This window comes from Haliaeetus leucocephalus, unplaced genomic scaffold (genome assembly GCF_000737465.1).
Source record: "Haliaeetus leucocephalus isolate CR32 unplaced genomic scaffold, Haliaeetus_leucocephalus-4.0 Scaffold339, whole genome shotgun sequence".
Lineage (NCBI taxonomy): Eukaryota > Metazoa > Chordata > Aves > Accipitriformes > Accipitridae > Haliaeetus > Haliaeetus leucocephalus.
In genome coordinates this window covers 383,909-395,121 of record NW_010972775.1, presented here as the reverse complement: position 1 = coordinate 395,121, position 11,213 = coordinate 383,909, and positions in this window count along the sequence as shown.

Below are 11,213 nucleotides of genomic sequence, written 5' to 3'. Positions count from 1 at the left end.
AGGGACACCTGGAGAAGGTGGGGACAGCTCTGTCTGTCCCCCTGGGTGCTGCCCAAGGTGCGTTTGGGTGCAGTGGGTGGTGGGGTGCATGTCTCAGGTCTCCTTGGGGTGCAGCGATTAGTGGAGAGGTAGGGTGCAGGGATTAGCATGCAGGAGTTGCAGGGATGAGCAAAATTGCACGGATGAGCAAGGTTGCAAGGATTAGGGATTAGCAGATGATGCATGTGCTAACAGTGGGTGCAGGATTTAGCAGGGGTGCAGGGATGAGCAGGAGGAACAGGGATTATTGGGGGTGCAGGCATTAGCAGCAATGCAGGGATTAGCAAAGGGTGCCAGGTTTTGCACAACAGCTCTGCCTTTCAGCATTCGACCGTTGCTGCTGAATGCTTCGAGGCAATAAGTTACTCATTATTCTGATTAATTCATCAGCAATTTTGACCAAATAAGTCAAGAAAGTGGAAAAATATCTGAAGAGCTTCTTGCCCCTCGCTGTCCTGCCTGGAGTGGGGTTGGGAGCTATCACTGCGGTGCCAAGGCTGGTTGCCGGCCTCTCCACTGATTTTGCTGGTCTCAGGGATGGGGGATGGAGGGAAACTGGGGTTCCCAACCCTGGGGACACAAAGAAACGTGTCTGGCCCCATCCCACTGCCTCACCCCACTCCTTGGGGGGCTCTTTTGCCACCTCCCTGCTCCAGGAGTTAAAACCTTCCCTCCAGCCTGGCGTTGCTCATGGAAAGTTTATATATAGCCTTTTGTTTTTGCCAGCATCCCCCTTGAGTTTAAATAGCTCTTCCCTGTCCCTGATGTTGACCCCGGATGTATTTATAGAGAGCAATCAGATCTGTGCTCAGCACCAAGCAAAGCAAGCTCGTGTCATCCCCCCCGTGGGAGGCTCTTACATCAGCGTGGCTTCACGTTTAGCCTTGCCCCTAAGGAGGAGGCCCCGAGGACTGGAGGGGGGCTGCTTGGAGGGTTCATAATTGGGGCTGTGCCAGGCTGTGGACAGCTTCCTTTGGGGTAGCTGCACCAATTCTGGCCTTGGAGCAGATTTTTGGATTGTCATCATTAGGGTTCAGAGTGAACGCTGGCTTGCGAGGACTGGTAATGTTTCTCCTGAGACTGCCATTTCACGTGTTTCATGTCGTGGAGGTGAACCATGTCTCCGGTGCCACGGGCCACGCAAAGCCAGGGCTGCAAGCGATCCCACAGGGTGGTTCAACTCCCTGGGGTTAAGTGCGAGACTCCTGCTACCTCTCCTCCAGCCAGCCAGCTCCTCCCGCGGGTGCCAGCTCCACTCCCACCCTGGAGGTCTGGGCTGCTGGGCGGCCTCCCCTCCAATCTCAGCTCTTGACTATTTAAGGCAAATCTCCTCGCCGGACTTTTAAACAAAACCCAGGCTCCTCTCGCTCTCCTCATTTTAAATAACTCGCCTGGCGTAAACAGAATGAGGCATAAGACTATAAATCAGGCATTCCCGGGACCTGCCTGGCAGGCCGTGCACGTGGGGGGCTCACCAGACCCCCGAGCTTTATGGGGAGCTCTTTTCAGTGCCTGGGGGGGAGCAGGCATACACGGGGAGCGATAAGAGGGCAAGAGGGGCTCTCGTGGGGCAGGCGTTCCCAAGGAGACTAATGAGATTACGGGGTGAGAGGCGCTGCCTGGGCTGCTGGCATTTGGGGTAAAATAATTAAGGTTGCAAAACAGTTTCCATCACAGCCCCTTGCTTGTCGTTCCTCACCGAGGCTGGAATTTTCCAGGCCGTATTCCCTTCCTGAAAACGAATTTTTCCTGGGAAGTTAGCGCTGGCGATGGTTAGTGATGCAATGGGTGTTTTGCAAGAATTTGGGGGAAATACCTAGACTGCAGGCGTGAGCCCAGTGTGTCAGTCATGGGGACTCGGGCACTTTGTACCACAGTGCGTTCCCTCCCATCCCATCAGCCGAAGCAATCGGTAATGGCCAGCTCTGGAAAATCAGCCCTTGCTGCTGTCCGTCCTCGGTGTTTATGCGCTGTGGTCGAAGCAGAACAGAAATAATTATAGCTCGTCTCAGGGACCAGTACTTCCCATGATAAAACTCTCTGTTTTCTGTGGTTTTAGGGTTTTGCCAAACTTTAATCATGAGCTGAAGTCTTTCATGCTGGGTGTCCAACGTAACAACATACGTGAATTCATCTAAACAGTCCAGTTTAAACAAGTCTGGCATTTCTGGGACTGAGAATTGGGAAGATATATTGCTTTGGTTTGCTGCCAAGGCTCAAAACTCCGAGGGGTGAGACTTGGGGTGCCCTGGGGATGGGCCACTAACTGTGCCCGTTGGGAACCCTGGGCTCTGACCAAGCCAAGGAGCCCTCAGAAACCCTGCAGGTCATGCAGGCTCCTTGGCTTTGCCCATCTGAGCTGTGGTGAGCATCCTCTGCATGGGACAGCACCGAGAAGGTGCTGCTGTGGCACATTGGCTTTCGTACCCCCAGCTCCAGGAGGGCAGGAGCGACCGTAGAGCCACACCGCCGTGCCCGGCCTGCCTGCTAGCGCTGTCCTCTGCCTTCCCTTCTCCATCCAAAGACAAGCAGGATAGATGGAGCAGCCTCTTGCAAGGCAACGCTTCATTTAGCTCTCATCCTCCCCTGACTTGCTAATCCCTCTCGTTATCCACATGACTGAGGAGCAGCCTTCGAAGTGCTGGCGGCGGCTTTACGGAGCAGCCGCTGGTGACGGCTTTTTACAGAGCTTCTTTGGCCAGGAAGCGTCATTTCCAGGAGGAGGGCATGGGTCCTCCTTGACCAGAGAAGATGAGAGGCTGGAGTCAGCAGGTCTCCTCCATGCCATGCTTGGTAGGCTGGGATCTCCCCCGTGCCAGACATTAGCACCCAGGGTCTGATGATGAAGGTGTCCCAGGCTGCCCTCTGCAATGCTCAGCGCTGCAGGATGTTACATTTGCCTGGAGAACAGTAGGGAGGAGGAAGGAGGCTGCAAGGAGATTTCTTCCCTACACTTGAAGCCACCATGGACACATAGCCCCATGGTGGAGGTGCTGAGGGGAACCCGTGGGAGCGGGGAGTGTCCTGGGGAAGGACATGATAAATAAGGTGATAAAGGGCTTTTCCAGGCTTGTGGCTGCCACAGAGAAAGAGCCACATCCAGGCAGGAGTGATGCTCATCCCGCATGTCCCCCCTCACTCACTGGCTTGCTCCATCAGGCTTTGGGAACTGCGGTGCGTCACGACCTGTTGCTGGCAGCAGCGGTGGCAGAGGAGCTGAGCCATGCCCCGTGCAGTGGGATTGCTCATTTGGGTTTTTGGCCATCTGTTTTCCAATTCGGAAGGTCATGTGTATGTTGGTCATGTTGCCAAGGATTCCTTCACAAGTCCTTTTGTTTTATTTGACAAGGTCTCCAGTGTGTAGAAGGGCTGGACATTAATAACCTTCGTGAAAATGGGACGCCTTTTCTCTTGGGAGAGTTTGGGTAATGCTTTCTGTGATGACCAGGGAACGTATCATGTGGCAGGGCTCGAAGCTGCGCACCTCCTGTGTTACAAAGGTGGCCCTTCTTGACTGTCTAGATGCTTAATGGCAACATTTTGGAGCATTTCTACCCTCCATGTGATCCATATTGTCTGTTAATTAGGTATGAAGATAATTCAGCAGAGGATTAAGAGATCCTGGTCTGTAGAGGCCATGTTGATGGTCAGAGGTGGGTCTGCTGAGCAGAATGGGACATGGCTCCTGCTTTTGGTAGCACCTGGCTGAGGGATCCTATCTTGGGCAACCTGGGTTTGCTGACACCCAGAGGTGCCTGGGCCAGGTCCTGGGGGTAGGAGAACACACGACGGCTCAGGACACCGGTAACACTGATCCTTTCTCAATGCCCTGGGTCAAGCCACGTCCCGTCCCTGCTGCTCCAGCCACCCATGTGGGCACTGAAGCTGATGTTCTCACTAAGCACCCTGTCAAAACATCAAACAACCATAGAGGGTGGGAAGGGGCAGGATCTGGCCCGGCAAAAGCTTGCCACAGTGCACCGTGCCTTTTCCCTGCTGCCGGGACAGATCTGGAGACTGTCGGTGCCACTTTGTCGGTGCTGAGTGCTAGGCGCCGAAGCAGAGCTGCGCTTGCTGAGGGAGGCAGCGATAGTGGGGCTGGGGGGAGCCTTTCCTCCTGCAGAGTTGAGAGCCTGTCCCTCCAGCAGCGGGGCAGCTTCCACAATGGCTCAAATGATGAGGGACAGATCCAACTGCAGAAATCCCTCCGATATGGCCTGCATGGGACCACAGCAAACCTGGGCAGCTCCCAGCTCCTCTGTGGATGATGCATCATAGTGATCCTATCATAGGTGAATTCCAGCTGCAATATGGGGAGAATTTTGGCCCCCGAGAGCACCATGGTGGCTTCAGCTGCTCTCCTGGCTGAATGGGGGTGGAAGGAGCTACAGGGGATGGACACGGAGAGAGAGCCCTGATGCTCAAACATGTCTGCAAGGTCTGGGCACATCGCATGGACCCTGTGCGGAGATAGCCCTCACCCCACACTCAGCAAAGTGGGTTTCTGCCCCCATTAAGGGCCAGCTATCAATGCCCCTTGGGCAGGATGAGTGCTGGAGCCAGGCTTGCAACCACCCCATGCATGGGGTTGGACTGGCTCTGGGGCCTTTAATAAACACCTGTATGAAAGATTCCCACTGGTTTGTTCCCCCATAATTAATATGCCCAGACAGTGCAAATGACACATTAATTATGAAAGTAAAGAGATAACAGTACATTGTTTAAGCACTGCACAAGCAAGGAGGAGCACTGCCCTTTTTTTCTCCATATTTCATCTTCAAGGCAGAAAACCAAAGAGTTTCAGGGCAGACTAAAGTACTGTCTTTATTTCCTAGGTGAATAAATGGCAAAAGCCCTCCATGCAGCAGTGCTTTTTCCACGAGGACATTGCTGGCATGCTGCATCTGCAACCCATCAGAGGAAAGCGTTTGGGTTTATTGTTCCTGCTCCTGGCTCCAAACAGGCTTTTCTGTTTGGCGGCATTTTTTTATTCAAATTTTGTAAACACGAGCTCTCCTCGCCCCTTTTTGGTCTGAAGCCCACTTGGTGGGTTCACGTCACAGGGCGTGGTGAGCGTCCTCAGAGCTCAGCTCCAGCGGTGCTGCCAGGAGCCGCTCTGAAATGCCCATAAAAGCAGCTTTGCAGCAATTCAATGCATCTGAGCAAACATTTGCGCACACCTCCGAGCCCTTGTCTTTCTTGGTTAGCTTCAGCTCATCCTCCTGGGGGAAGGCAGAGCTGGAGAAGACGAGTGGTGACGTACAGAAAGGAATTAAAGTTTGAAAGCGCTCACCGCTGTCCTCAAAGCAGCTACTCCAGGCACGTGATCTTGGATAAGCCCTGCTGTTCCCCCGCTCCTCATCTCTGCCCAGCACCCACCAGGCTACCAAAAACCTGCACAGCCTCTGGGGTGGGGCTATTTGCATCCCATCATTCGGTACCCAAATATCAGCGGTCCCCAGTGCCAATTTTCCTGCCACGACTTTCATCCTCTGCCCTTTAGTGGTACTACTAAATCAATCCTGGGGATGTCACAGGTTTCAGAGAAGGGGCTGGCAGTACCTCGCTAATCGATTTGGGGCACAGAGTGGATGCCCCGAGAGGTTGCTCTGGCCATTACATGGGGTGACCTGCTGCTCTCCTGCCTTCGAGCATCCTCCTGTTGCTCTGGAGTCCTCATGCCTCTAACCGCACTTGGTGTGCACATGCTCCAGGGCTGCCCGTCCCCTTCTCCCAGGAGGACTGATGCGTCCTGCAGCTATCATGGTTAAATACAGCAGAAGAACCGGGACCAGCAAGAATCTGAATGGTTTGACTGGGCAGGAGCAGCCCTCCATTACCTGAACCTTTGTGGTGCTTAGGACCAGTGTAGCCACGTGGCATTTGGTCCAATGCATGGAAAGGGTTGGGAGCTGCTCTTCAGCCTTGGCCAAGTGCCATCCCTGCTGTTTGGGGACAGGTGGGCCAAAGGAGGTTGTGAGGACAGGAGGAATGGCTGGGTAGGCTCTGTGTTGGGCAGAGATGGGGACTGGGAGGTGGGGCAACCACAGAAGGGGCCAGTGAGGGGTCAGCAAGGAGCTGGGCTAGGTTATTCTGGCCAAAAGGAGATCGAAAGGGGGTCTACTAGCAGCTTACAACTCCTAGAGGGGTAGTTACAAAGGTGGTGGAGCTACACTTTCCTTGATAGCGACACATGAAATAACGTGGGACAACAGCCACAGATGGTGGCTTGGCAGGGTTGGGTTGGGTGTTAGGGAAGACTTCTTCCCTGCAGGATGGTGCAGCCTTAGGGTAGACACCTGGAGAGGTGGGGTTGCTCCATCCTTGGGGGTTTTCAAGGCAGGACCAACCTGATCCAGTGCTGGTGACAGTCCTACAGGCTGTTGGATGGGAGACTCCAGAGGTTCTTTCCCACCATCACTGTGTGATGCTATAACAAGTCTCCAGATGTTTGGATGCTGATCCATACTAAAAGCAGAATCTCAGCCCTAAAGCCTTCTCTTGCCTGTGGCCCAGATGGTCTCTGAGAACTCATTTGAGGTCCTGTAAAGAGTCTTTGGTGACACCAGCACCCAGCTTGCAGGTGCCCATCACTCATCACAGCAGTGTCAGCCAGCCCTGTGGCACAGCGGGGTCGGCTTGTCTGCACTGCTCACTTGGAAATCAGGATTCCTCCATGTCCTATGGTTAGTAGCCTCTTTCCAGCTGGCATTGCAAATCCTGCTCCAGAATAATTAACCAGAAAGACTAAGGGCATGAGGCAAGAGCAGCTGGGATGGATGGAGGGGTGTACAGGGGCATCTCCGGGGCAGGATGGAGGAGACCAGCAGAGCAGTGCCAGCTGGTGTAGTCCAGGGAGATGTGGGGCCTCCCAGGCAAGGACAGGAGGAGAAGTTGGTGCCAATGGTAAGCAGAGGAAATCCTCCCTTCACCATATCTCAAACATGTTGGAATTGGCATGGGAGCATCCTCTCTGCCCTGGGACAAGCACCAAGACTCAACTGTTGTCCCAGATAAGCAGTGAGAAACAGCAAAACAACCCAGCACTTCATCCAAAGCATGGCACAGCCTGCAATGGGCTTGGGGGCAGCAGGGACTCAAGGTATCCCCTATGACAACCACCATGGTCCACGAAATGAAATTCATTGCCTCACTACAGATGGGTGAATAAGTCCTGGGATCGCAAAATGAGTGGGCAGCAGATAGAGGATGCAGGAGCCCAGCTGGAGAGTGACATCCCTCTGTTATCACCTACACCAGTGTCCGAGCAGCTGGACCCTGCTCCTGGCTATCCTATCTCCTGAGCTGGTGACCTGCTTGTTCAAGAGTGAGAAAGAGCCCTCGCAAAATGTTAAGCTGAGAAACTGTGTGAAAACATGAGATTGTTTACAGGTGGTTGTTGTTTCAAGGCACACCTTGATTTCTCAGCTGATTACAACCTGTTTCTATCTCAAGTACTTAAGTTATCCCCTTGCTAGGAGCTGCTTGATGGTTTTGAGTGCTTCATAGCTTTTACTCTTTTTTTTTGGTAAGGCACTTCAGTTCCCATCATTTACAGGCAGGACTGCATGGGGCATTGTGGCAGGGCAGCTGGGGCCAGGGATAGCCCTGTGTGTGTTGCCCATCCCTGCATGTGAAGGAGCATGGAGGAGACCTGGAAGTTGCTCTGGAGGTGAAGATGCTGTTTTCCAGCTGGTTGTGACCTGGCTGGGGCTTGTGGCTTGGAGGCATCCCCAGGAAGCTGCTTTCTGAGCCCTGTTAGGTGCTTGTGGCAGCACAGTTGGTTTTAGGTGGGCATCACTGCTCAGTTAGCCCAGGCTTGCTGTGCAACCAAAGAAGGTTACAACATTGCAAGTGAAATGCAATACTCAAATGACTGCAGGAGACCTTGAAGTCTTGGGCATAAGAGTAACTTTTTGGTCTCGCTTAGGTGCTTTTCATCAGTGTGGATGTGGCTTTGCTGCCAGCTTGCCCACCCTGACTGCGAGCTGATGTGGGAGAGCTGGGTGAGTGCAGGCTGGATAGTCACGGCGTTGTCTCTGCTCTTCTAACCAGCGCATCTCAGTGGACGTGGTATGGCAAGGGCAGGGTCTCTAATGCAGACCTTAGCTAGACTGCAGGGGTACATGCTGTTGGGTGGTAGATGCCTCAGGGTGAAAAGTGTTGGTGTAAAAATACATTGCTGTAAAACTTGGGTAAGCATGGTCCAAAGCAGAGTGTCACCCTGGTCCTGCACTGGTTCAGCTGATGTGGGCTCCGATAACACAGTTAAAGCTGAGCATCTCCACATGGAAGTGGAGAATCACCCAAAGAAAAAATCCTCAGCCAAAACCACTGCAGAGACATCACAATTTTATGGTAGACTGGCTCACCTGCACAAGCTGGCAGCCGTGACTGCTTCACTTCTCCCACCTTTTGTCCACCCTTGTAAGCTCCTGGGGGCAGGAAACATCTCCCTGTGCAGTTGGTTGGCCCATCAACGGCTGCGTGTGTTGAAGCACATGCTGCTTCGCGGCAGCACTTTGGGAGGGGAGAGGCTGCCTGGGTGTGATGTTTATGGGGATATCAAAGGGAGTTATGAGCCATGAGATGCTGGGACATAGGGATGCTGCCACCTTATACAGCTCTGAGGGTTGGTTGTGCAAGGAGGATGCTTCTCTCTTCCCCAATAGCAACACGATGAACATGCCTACAGAATAAAGCCCAGTGATGTCTGGCAGCAACTTGGTGGACCCACTGTTGTTGCCCCAGCGTGAGGGATGCTGCAGCTCTTCCACTTGCGGCGAGTGTTCTTCCCGCTGTGGAAGAGGCGGCATGTTTCCTCTGTGTGTGCGTGCAGCCCAGCTTCCTTGGGGGTCTGATGAAAACCCACTGCTGCTTCTGACTTCCACCCTTTTGTGTCTTCCTCTGCTTGCTGCAGGCTCTGTGTGTCCTGACTCAAAGTCTGTAGAAAGTAAAATAAAATTAAAAAAAAAAAAAAAAAAACCCAAACCAACAAAACCAAAACTAAACAACAAGAAAGCTCTACAAGGTTACACTGGTTTTTGCTTAATTAGCCCAGGAAGCAAATATTCCTGGTCTTCATCAGGGCAGGCTTGCTTCAAGTCTTCTCGGCACGGCAGGCAGTGCTATTCCTGGGAGTTATTCCTGCGCAGCCTTACGCTGAGGATGAAGTTATGGTGAAGCGCAGCATCACCGAAGACTGGAGAAAGCCCTTGCTCTGCTGGATCCGTCTGTGCTGAGCTCTGTGGGTAGACTGGGGGCTCTCACTGTGGTTCAGCAAGGCTGGGTGTATTCGTTGTGTGAAAAGCCTCCCCCAAAACCACCCTGTAGGACAACATTGTAAATAAGTGAATTGTTTTTTTTAATTAAAAAGTAATTTTTTTCCTCCCCTCTTGCAGGACCTGGCAGGGATCGGGCCCTCTGGCTTAGTGGCTTGTTACACAGCCTTACAAAAAGAAATAGTCACTTTGCCTCTGTCTGTATGAGAACTCAATACACAAATCCATGGTGCTGCATGCAAACGGCTGCTGCTGCTAAAAGCCCTAACCTAGAAAGCAAGGAAATGCAAAGCTGATGCTCCCAGGAGTATGTTTCCTCCCCTCCAACACACCTCCTGCGATGAAACCACATGGCCCCACAGGCACTTGCTTGGCTATGGGAACCACTGCAGCCATGATTCTGCCTGCATGTCCTCTCCGATGCTGGACCCGGAGCTCCTTGGGTTGTGATGGATGATGCTTGTGCATGGGGATGGCTGAGTTTAGGGTTAAATTTTCATAGGAAGCCACTGCATAACCAGGTGGCAAAGCAAGTCAGAGGCTGGGGCTTGAACAGGGCAGTAAACCCAGGTGTAAGTGAAGAAATCAGCTGTGATTGCCCCTGGCCATGCTCACACCTCTTCACAACATGCACATGAGCAAAATTGTTATCCCTGAGCTACTGCTGGAAGCAAATGGTTGCTCAGAGCCAGTTGTGGACTCAGTTTGATTTTGAAGTGACACTCAATGCAGTTGGGACAGCGCAGGCCATGGGTGTGTTAGAGTGTCTCCAGCCAGGGCTAACCCTGGTGAGCCAGGGACTGGGAGCACACATTGCTTTTGCAGCTCAGGGGGGGCTATGGGACCACCGGGGCAGGGTAGGGCTGATGTTTCCTCTCACTTTCACCCAGCCTTGGCACTGAGGAAGCAGCGAGGACTGGGGACAAGAAACGCTGGTTAAGCTAATGTGGCTCAGATCCCCTGAACATCTCCCACTTGGTGGGTTGACCCCAAACCCTTGGAGTTTTACGCATTTGCCTCGCACAGGGACCAAGCTGTGGGATGCAGCATGCAGGAACGAGCCATATACCCCATTTTCTGCTCCCGTTACACATCCCCTTTTGCACAAAGGCCTGGAAGAAGGCAGGACCCTCCTCATCCTCTCCAACTGCCATAGTGGAGATGGGAACAGGTTGGGCCGCTCCCTGGGCATGGTGGGGATCTCTGTGCCGGCTGACACACCGCCGTGTCAGGGAGCCAGGAACCCTGCCAGATCCTGGCTCCAACCCATGCCAACCTCCTCGCCTGCTTTGCTAGATGAGGCTGGTTAGGCATCAGTGTGGGCAGGGAGAAGGGCAAGAAGATGGACATGCCTCAACTCTGCTCCTCCTGCCAGGCCTGAGAGCAGGGCTGTGCCCCTGGCACCTGCGGGGACGTGGGGCTGCTCTGGCAGAGGAGGAATTGGGCTGCTGTCCCCAGGGAACTGGGGGCTGCAGTTGGGGGGGATTTGGGGCTGCTCTCCTAGGGTCTCAGGGCTACCGTCCCAGGCTTGTAGGGCCGCTGTCCCAGGGGATGCAGGGCCACTGTCCTGGGGTTACGGGACTCATGTCCTGAGCTCCTGGGGCTGCTGTTCCTGGGGCTCAGGGCTTTCATCGGGGGGTTACGTTGCCGTCCCGGGGCTGTGGGGCTGCAGTCCCGGGGCGCTCGGACCCCCGCGGGGTCTCCCCCCCCCAGCCCCGGGGATGCCCGGGAGGGAGCAGCCCGGCCCCGCTGCGGACGGAGAGGCCGGCTGGCCCTTTAAGAAAGTCGAAGCCCGAAAGTTCAGCAAAGTTGAGAAAAGTTTTTTTTCGTGGAAAGGAGGGGGGGGGGGAAATTAACATAACTCGAGCCCAACAACAACAACAACAAAAAAAA